The sequence below is a fragment of the Ictidomys tridecemlineatus genome, chromosome 6 (assembly GCF_052094955.1).
Source record: "Ictidomys tridecemlineatus isolate mIctTri1 chromosome 6, mIctTri1.hap1, whole genome shotgun sequence".
Taxonomy (NCBI): domain Eukaryota; kingdom Metazoa; phylum Chordata; class Mammalia; order Rodentia; family Sciuridae; genus Ictidomys; species Ictidomys tridecemlineatus.
In genome coordinates, this window is record NC_135482.1 from 144,741,094 (window position 1) to 144,750,886 (window position 9,793).

The 9,793-nt window shown below is 35.6% G+C and overlaps 1 pseudogene; it reads left to right on the plus strand.

Moving 5' to 3' along the window:
* Positions 1-1,248: 1,248 nt before the first annotated feature.
* Positions 1,249-5,981, plus strand: LOC144365111 (heterogeneous nuclear ribonucleoprotein A3 pseudogene; annotated as a pseudogene).
* The last annotated feature ends 3,812 nt before the right edge of the window (positions 5,982-9,793 follow it).

The window sequence follows — 9,793 nt, forward strand, 5'->3', positions numbered from 1 at the left end:
AAAAGGTGTGACTTACACTGTTCAGGGGGAGAAATAAAAAATGTCCATGAATTTCTGCACTTTACAATGCTTTAGTCACTCAAATCACTCAATACAACTTAACTCTATAGGTTCTTAATCAAGAAAACGACAATTATTAATGTTAGGCACTGAAATAGACATAATCAATTCACAGCAAACCATTCTAGATAAATTAATTCACAGCAAACAATTCTAGATTAATTAATTCTAAGCACTGCAAACACACTTAATCATGATAGGCTCATAACAGACATTCCCTCTGCATACTAAGTTCAAGTGTCAGATCAAAAGTCTCAAGCTTTGGGGTTTAAGTTCAGGAGATGCACACACACTAAGACTGTGATGATCAGATCTGGAACCAATGTAGGCTTCTCCTGGGGTGGAGTTGATGGTTGGTCATTTGAGGAGGGGATCTCATAGGGAGAAGTTGTGGCTCTCACCAGGGTCAAGATGTGGCTGTAGAGTTTGAGAGCAGTGAGGACCATGTAGAGGATCAGGCAAACAATGACAGTGATGGGATATCAGTCCAGGTCTTCTTAGGCTCTCCAGCTTGTGTGCATCAGTGGCTGGCTGAATGTCTGTTCATTTGCTTCATAATTTATACTAAATTAACTGGGTGATGATTGTAAGCAGATAGTGTGTGGCCACTGAAACTAGGTTACTGGGGGCATCATTTTACATTTCTATTTTTTCCCTGATGAGCAGAGTTATCTCTCTGCTTCCTTGTTACTATGTCATGAGCTGCTTTTCTCTGCCACAAACTTCTCTCATGGCGTTCTGCCTCACCTTAGAACCAGAGCTATGCTGTGGCATCACTTGTCTAGGAACTGAGACTTTTGTAACCATGAATTGAAATCAATTTTTCTTCTTTTAGGTTATTCTTGTCAAGTATTTTGGCCACAGCAACAACAATAACAAAAATAACCCCCCCAACCAATGGACTAAAATAGAAATAAGTACCTAGAAATAGGATCTTTATGAAGACCAAAATGGCCATGTGATTCAGAAGACTAAACTGGTTTGCAGAGAGTAAAGACAGAGCACATAAATTTTCAGAGGAAGAATGGTACTCTTTTGAAAATAGCAATAGAGGCCATTCATGTTATGCTCTGGCAATGAAATTGGCTATATTTTGTCATGTTCTGAGACTTTCTCTGATAATTAATTTCAAGGTGATAAATTAATCAGGCAGTGGAAATTTTAGGGCATCATATTCTTGGGGGTGGCATGGTTATTGCTAGCAACTTAAGTTGCTATCAAGTTTATCATGATAATCAGGAGCAAAAAGCAGAGCATAAAGATCTGAAAAACCTGCAGTTTGGCCTTAAAACTGAGAGTAAAATTAAATCTAAAGAAGTTATGATTGTCAAAGAGATTATAGCTACTTAAGAAATGCAAAGTACTGTGTCCTAAAACAATAAGAAAGATATCTTGAGGGCATCCTGGGATTGGAAAGATCACACCTATCTTAGACTAAATGGTTTAAAAGCAAAAATTCCTTTGAAACTCTGGAGGAACTGTTTTTACAAGGGAGTGGGGGAGTCTAGGAAGTTTTTCATCGGGTTCAGCAGTCCAGGCAGTCAGAAGCTGCTGCAACCATAGTATCAGAAAGCTTGGCTACTATTTGACATAGTAGCAGAACTTGGTGTCAACCACATGGTGCTGATTCTGCAGGAATTCAGTGTTCCGGTGTTTGGATCATAGAAGTATTTACCACAAGTTTCAAAGAAACTATCGGGTGGGACAGCTAAAGAATAGCATGGTCAACATTACTGCAGGTAGCCCCTAAGTGGACAATCTGTGGAGATGTGAGAAGAAAACCAAAACTGCAAGTGGATAAACCCCATTATTAAGAGATGCCAGTAACATGGGTCATCTGACAATGAATGCTACAAGAATTGAGCAAAGACAATTTCAAAAAATAGGCCATGTGGGTGGTAACCAGCAAAGCCATATGGATATAACTACAGAAGCCTTTTGGGGAGATCATTAGGATGCCCTGTGCCCCAGATGCTGGCTGTGGAGCTACAAGACTTGTTTCCCCATTTGTATTTTGTTCTTCTTTCATCTCTTCTATCTATGACCCTATTTCTCACTTTTGGAATGAAAATATTTACTCTGTGACTTCATATATTGGATATATGTAACTTGTTTTTGACCTGTATAGGGGAAAACAATGAAGAGTTTGTTTTGAGTCTCAGAGACTTTGAATGTGAACTAGATTTGGGGCAGTGCTTAGAATTGTTCAAACTGTGGGGACTCTTAGTCTAGATGAATTTTGCATTGTAAGATGAGCATGATCTTTTGGGGGACAAGGGCAGAATGTTGTGGTTTTATTATGAGGTATCCCCCTAAAACTTATTTGTGATACAATGCAAGAATATTCAGAAGTGAAATTATTAGATCATGCTATAAACTAAGCAGCAGGCTTACTCCACTCATGGATTCACTGGTGATAACTGTAGGTAAATAGAACATGGCTGACTTTGGGATTTATTTTTTCCCCAGTGAGCAGAGTTCTCTCTTTTTTCTTATTTTAATGTTTTAAGCTTCTTTCTATCACTATGCCTTTCTGCCCTTCACCTAGAATCCAGAGCTATGGAATCAGCTGACTATGACCTGAGACCTTGCAAACCACAAGCATAAATCAAATTTCCTTAGCTTTTATATTCTTGTCAGATCTTTTGGTCACAGTGATGGAAAAGCTAATTAAAACAATTGTTTATGCTGAATCATCCTGGATCGTGGTATAGGATACTTTTAATGTGGTATTGAAATTTTCTGCCAGTGTTTTGTTAAGGACTTTTGAATCTATGCTCATTAAGGATGTTGGGCAGTGATTTTCTTATAAAACATCATCTGACTTTGATATCAATGGAATGTTTGCTTCCTAAAAAAGGTTTACAAGTGATCCAGCCCTTTGAGCTTTTTGGAGAGTATGATCACCATTGGTGTCATACTTCAAATATTTGATAGCATTCAATACTCATGCCATCACATCATGTCCCATCTTCTTTTTCACTAGAAGTTGTTTTTATTGTTTTTGCTGTTCTCCTCCTTCTTCTTCTTCTTCTTCTTCTTCTTCTTCTTCTTATTATTATTATTATTATTATTATCACCATCATCATCATTATCATCATCATCAATTTCATGGTAGGTCTGTTTAGATTTTCTATTCATTATTTAGTTTGAGTATCTTTTAAGTTTCTAGATACTTGCACATTTCTTCTAGGGTATTCAATTTCTTTGCATTGATCCATTTGGTTCCTGTGGTGTCAGGTGAAATAATGTTTGTCTCCTCTTTCATTTTAAAGGTTATTTATTTGATACTTCTTTCTTCTTAGAGTAGGTTAAAGTTTGTGAATTTCATTTATTTTATTTAAAAAACAATTCAGTGTCATTGATCTTTAATTTATTTATTTTTTTGCAACAATATTTATTATTATTTCTCCATCTTTTGTTTTTCATCTTAAATTGTTCTTCTTTTTCTGGTTCTTTGAGGTATAACATAAGTTATTTACTTGATATCTTTCTTTAGTCTTAATTTAAGTATTTACTGCTGTATACTTTCCTTTTAGAACTGTTTTAGTGTATCACATAAGTTTTTATATGGTGTGTTTCAATTTTAATTTGTCAAAAGATATTTTCTCATTTCTTCAGTATAATTCTCTGGGTGTCCATGGATTGGCTAGTTCTTTCCACTTTATGGTGCATAGTTATCAAGAATAACAAAGTATTGAAAGCCAATATCATATGATAAAACTGAGTGAAAAGACCCAGACCATGATTTGTAACTTCTAAGGCATCTATCATCTTAAGTTAGAAAGAAAACAGTCTAGAGCTGTCCAAACTTTTGACTCCACTGTGAGCAGGAAGCCCTTCAAATATTTTCCCAGTGTGTCACATGACCTTGAAATATATACCCCAGGGATGGATATCTCTCAGAATCTTACTTCTGTATTGCAAAGTAGAACATGAGTATCAAGCCTCTCAATACTTTTAGTGATTTTCTTGAGACTTGGATGAACAACTTATATTGATCTGATATTTCTGTCCCTTCTTTTACCATTGTAACAAATTTTGACTCAGTCTTTGTAATAGAATCAGTCAGTATGTAATAAACACAATTTGTATAACTTGATGCGAGCATACTCTGTCTTACTGGATTCAGATAAATGGGAAAGTAGTACATGCTGGGCATAAACTGTAACCCTGAATGAAATAAGCATAAATATATGTGCTCCTTTTTTCTGATAGTTGAAATAGAGATAATCTTTGCTTTTCCATGCTATAAGAGTCTTCTCTTGGGATTGGTAACTAGCAAACCTGCTTTGCAAATTCTCTTTATTTAGTTCTTCTTTGATTCATTGTTTTTCAGGAATATGCTGTTTAATTTCCACTCATATTTTCCAATTTTCTTCTTGTTATTTTTTTTTTCTTCATTTGTCTTACCATGCAGGTCAGCAGTATTACTTTAAGTGTTTTCAATTTTCTTAAATTTGCTGAGTCTTGTTTTATAACCTAACATATAATCTATTTAAGAGTATTTGTTGCATATAATTGAAAAAAATTGTTGTTTTAATGTAATCTTCTGCCTGTATTGATAAACCAATATTATCTATTCACACATAACAGCATGACACTGGCATTAACACAGATATATAGTTCAATGGAACAGAACAAGGAACCCAGAATGAATTTGGAGTCAATGAATCTCTGAAAAAGATGCCAGAGACATGCAATTGGACAGAAAAAAAATCTCTTTTTAAATAATCATATTTAGGCATTGGCCTGCAATGGCCACTGCCTCTCTGCTCCACTGGGAAGGAGCGCGGGTTTGGAGGAGCAGTCAGGAGGTGGCCCGGTAGAAATGCCACAGATGGCCTCGAGGGCCATGATCCAAAGGAACCAGAGCAATTGAGGAAGCTGTTTATTGGTGGTCTGAGTTTTGAAACTACAGATGATAGTTTAAGAGAACATTTTGAGAAATGTGGCACACTCACAGATTGTGTGGTAATGAGAGACCCCCAAACAAAATGTTCCAGGGACTTTGGTTTTGTGACTTACTCTTGTGTTGAAGAGGTGGATGGAGCAATATGTGCTTTGCCACACAAGGTTGATGGGCGTGTAGTGGAACCAAATAGAGCTGTTTCTAGAGAGGATTCTGAAAAGTGTCTAACAGTGTAGAAAAATCTTTTGGTGGTATTAAAGAAGATACAGAAGAATATAATTTGAGAGATTACTTTGAAAAGTATGGCAAGATTGAAACCATAGAAGTTATGGAAGACAGGCAGAGTGGGAAAAAGAGAGGAATTGCTTGTGCAACTTTTGATGATCATGACACAGTTGACAAAATTGTTTTTCAAAAATACCACACTATTAATGTGCATAATTGTGAAGTGGAAAAGGCCCTTTATGAACAAGAGATGCAGTCTGCTGGATCACAAAGAGGTCGTGGAGGTGGATCTGGCAACTTTATGGGTCGTGGAGAAAACTTTGGAGGTGGTGGAGGTAACTTTGGCCGTGGTGGAAACTTTGGTGGAAAAGGAGGCTATGGTGGTGGAGGTTGTGGCAGCAGAGGTAATTACGGAAGAGGTGGTAGTGGATATAATGGATTTGGAGGTGATGGTGGCAACTCTGGTGGTGGTCCTGGTTATAGTAGTAGAGGAGTAGTAGAGGTGGAGGTGGACTAGGATATGGAAACCAAGGTGATGGATATGGTGGTGGAGGAGGATATGATGGTTACAATGAAGGAGGAAATTTTGGTGGTGGTAACTATGGTGGTGGTGGGAACTATAAGGATTTTGGAAATTACAGTGGACAACAGCAATCAAATTATGGACCCATGAAGGGGGGCAGTTTTGGTGGAAGAAGCTCTGGCAGTCCGTATGGTGGTGGTTATGGATCTGGTGGTGGAAGTGGTAGATATGGTAGCAGAAGGTTTTAAAAATAGCAGAAAAAGGCTAAGTTCTTAGCAGGAGAGAGAGCGAGAAGTTGTCAGGAAAGCTGCAGGTTACTTTGATACAGTCATCCCAAATGCATTAGAGGAACTGTAAAAATCTGCCACAGAAGGAACGATGATCCATAGTCAGAAAAGTTACTGCAGCTTAAACAGAAAACCCTTCTTGTTCAGGACTGTCATAGCCACAGTTTGCAAAAAGTGCAGCTATTGATTAATGCAATGTAGTGTCAATCAGATGTACATTCTTGAGGTCTTTTATCTGTTGTAGCTTTTTCTTTTTCTTTTTCTTTTCATTACAACAGGTATATTGCCCGGTAAATTGTGGTAGTGGTACCAGGAATAAAAAATTAAGGAATTTTTAACTTTTCAAAAAAAATCATATTTAAAAAAACTAATATCCATATGCAAAAGAATAAAGTTATACTAGCATATCATATATAAGAATCAATCTAAAATTGTTTAAAAACAAATATAGGGCCTGAAACTAAAATTACTAAAAGATAACAGTGCAAAAAGCTTTATACTGTTATGGAAAATGACTTATTGGGTATAATTCCAGAAGCACAGGCAAGAAAATTTTAAAAAAGCAAAAAAAGGATTATAAGAAATAAAATAAAATTCTGCAGATCCAAGGAGAGCAATTAACAGATTGATCGATAGCCAGAGGAATGAGAAATGAAAAAAATGCAAATAAAAGCACTAACCAAAGAACCTGGACAGATATTTATAAATAAGTAAACAAAGCAAGTAGCCCAACAATATATGAAAAAAAAATTCAGAATGACTAATCATCTGGGAATCAAACAACAACAACAACAACAACAACAAACACACACAATGTGATATTCACATGGCTCTCCAGTTGCCAAGCCCTGCATCTGGCCTACTGGTACCTGTTCAGAAGTGGTAGCCCAACAGTGGAATATGGTTCAGTGCAGTGGCAGCCTGGGTAGGTCAGAGCACACACTGGCAAGGAGGTCCTAAAACTACATGGAGCCTGCCATACAGGCCAAGAGAGCCTGAGGTGTGGTGAGCTAGCACACAGGCACACCTGCAGATCTGTGATCCTTTAGGGATAGGCCTAAAATGGATATGGAGCCCAAGACCTCAACCTCCCATTTCCTGACCAGCCTTGAGAAAATGGAAGGGGGACAGACTTGAATGAAAGTTAAGACTCAAGATTCGACCAACAGTGTTAGTAAAGCTCCAAGCCCTAATTTTCATAAATTTGTCCCAATAGTAGTGAACCAAGTGCTATAAACCCCCTAAAATAGAATACTCAGAAGAAGAAAACCTGATATTGGGTCCCCTGTTATATTTCAAGAGTTCTTTTTCTGTTCTTCAATATATCCAACCTTTGAATTCTGTGGATTTCATTCTTTGAATTCACAAGTCAAAAACCCAGGAAGAAGAAGAAATTGAAGATGAGCTGCTGGGTCTGCTGCAGTACTGGAGGGCATGACCTACCATTAAGAGCTGCAACACTTATGAGCTGCAGAGACCTGCAGATTGTGCAGCACCGACCTGGTTGCAGAAGCATAAATGCAGTTTCACCTCAAAATTCTAGTTTGAAGATTACTTTGTACCTGTTAAAATGGTCACTAACAAAAATACAAAAGATAGTAAGTATTATTCAGGATATAAATAAAAGATAATATTTGCCTACTGTGGTGGTGCATACCTCTTATCCAAGATACTCTGGAGTCTGAGGCAGGAGCATTACAAAGTTGAGGCCAACGTAGGCAATTTAGCAAAACTCTGTTTCAAAATAAAAATTTTAGAGTAGACTGGAAATGTAGTTGAGTGGTAGAAAATGAAAAGGGATCACTTACACACTGTTGATGGCAATGAAAATTCGCACATACATCATGGAAAAAAAATATGGAGATAGCTCAAAAATTTAAAAATTGTACTACCACAACAATTTAGAAATCCATCTACTGAGTATATATCCAAAGAAATAAAATTGGTATGTGGAGGGAGGGGATATCTACAATCCCATGTGTATTTTAGCATTATTAATGGAATCAAAGAAAGTGTTCATCAATGAATAAAAGGAAAAGAAAAATATGGTTTATATATACAAAGTAATGTTATTCAGCCACAAAATAGAAGGAAATTTTGTCATCTCAAATGAATGGCAGATATTAGGAAAAGTGAAATAAATCAGGAACAGAATTAAAATCATATGTAGACAATAAAAACATTGATTCCAAGAAGCAAGGGATAAATCAGTTACCAGATTGTAATGCATTCACAGGGGTGAGAAGGATTCAAAGGATTTTAGTTAGGATACATAGTTGTAGTGAAATAGGAGGAATATGTTTAAGAGATCTATTCATCAACATAGTAACTACAGCTAATGATAATATATTGTATTTCTGAAAAATGCAAATAAAGTGGATATATTAATTATTCTTACTAGAAAATAACAACTCTAAGAGATAATACATATGCTATTTACCTAAATTGAGATTATTAATTCCATGATGTATAAATGCTTCAAAACATCTTGCTTTATATGATACATTAATATAAATTTTTCCATGTAAAAATACAAATGTAAACATATATATGAAGAAATAAAAACCCAAGATCACTCACTATTTGAAATTTTCTGTGCTTAATTAAATCTGTAACAAAAAACTATAATCATAAGGATTAATTATTTCCAGGATTAAACAGAATTTTGCCCAGTAGAGTGAAAATGAAGAAAAACAATTTTCTGTAGAGTAGCTATATTCTAAATAAAATAAGAAAGTAAAATGAAACAATTACTAAATCTACAGGATTAGGGGCACAGTTGAATGCATACGGGACAGAAAATATGACTTATTTGCTTCCTTCTAATAGAATTTCTTACATAGTAATGAAAGAAGTTACTTTCAATGGTCCTTTTCCAATCTATATGGGTCTTCTGTTGAGGAGGCATCAAAATTAAGTAAAGATTTTATACAATGATCATGTAGAAATCAAAAGGATTATGAGTCTGGACAAATTGGGTCAGAATTTCTGTATTATATTTCTCTGAGTCACATTTGCCTCTGGTCATCTTCCTCTCTAATTTCATCCTCTCCCTCAGACCAACAAACCAACGCGCATATGCATTGAATTTGTGACTGGTGTTTTAGAAATATATCAGATTTGAAATTATGAGTACCAATTGCCTTTACTTTTTGTTAAATTTTTATAGCACTGAGGACAAAATTTTTGTACAGATGACTGCATATGTGAAAACCAATAAAAGTCATTTTAGAAGATAATTTTATCTCCTTTAACATGTTATGAGAAGCATTTTCATAGTTCTAAGTTCTATTAACTAGCCCAATATTTTCTTTAAATCTGTTTTTCTTGTAAAATATTCTGTTTTACAGTTTTCAAGGGAATTTAATAAATTAATCTAGTCAAAGGTAAATGTCCCTTTTCAAAAAGATTAAACACCAATTTCTGTAACATATGGACTAATGATGAAAAATTAGAATGATGTGTCAGCTATTATCTTGATCCATTATGATACAAAGAAAAACCATGAGTTTGAAATTTATAGCTTTAAACTCCCCAGGAATATTTTAAAGTTCAACCCTGAGGCAATCAGCTGATATGATACTATAAAGTTTTGCTTCTCAAGTTTCCAGTCTTTTATCTGCTGATTCCATTTTGAGTTCTGCTTCTTGCTAAGGATTAGAGAAGATGGTTATTTCCATGGTTGTCATTTTCAGAACCTTCCAGTAACTTAATGTTAAGTGCAAATTGTTATTATAAAGGACAAAGAAGAATTGATTGGAAGAATTTAGGGGCAAAAGGAAAGGC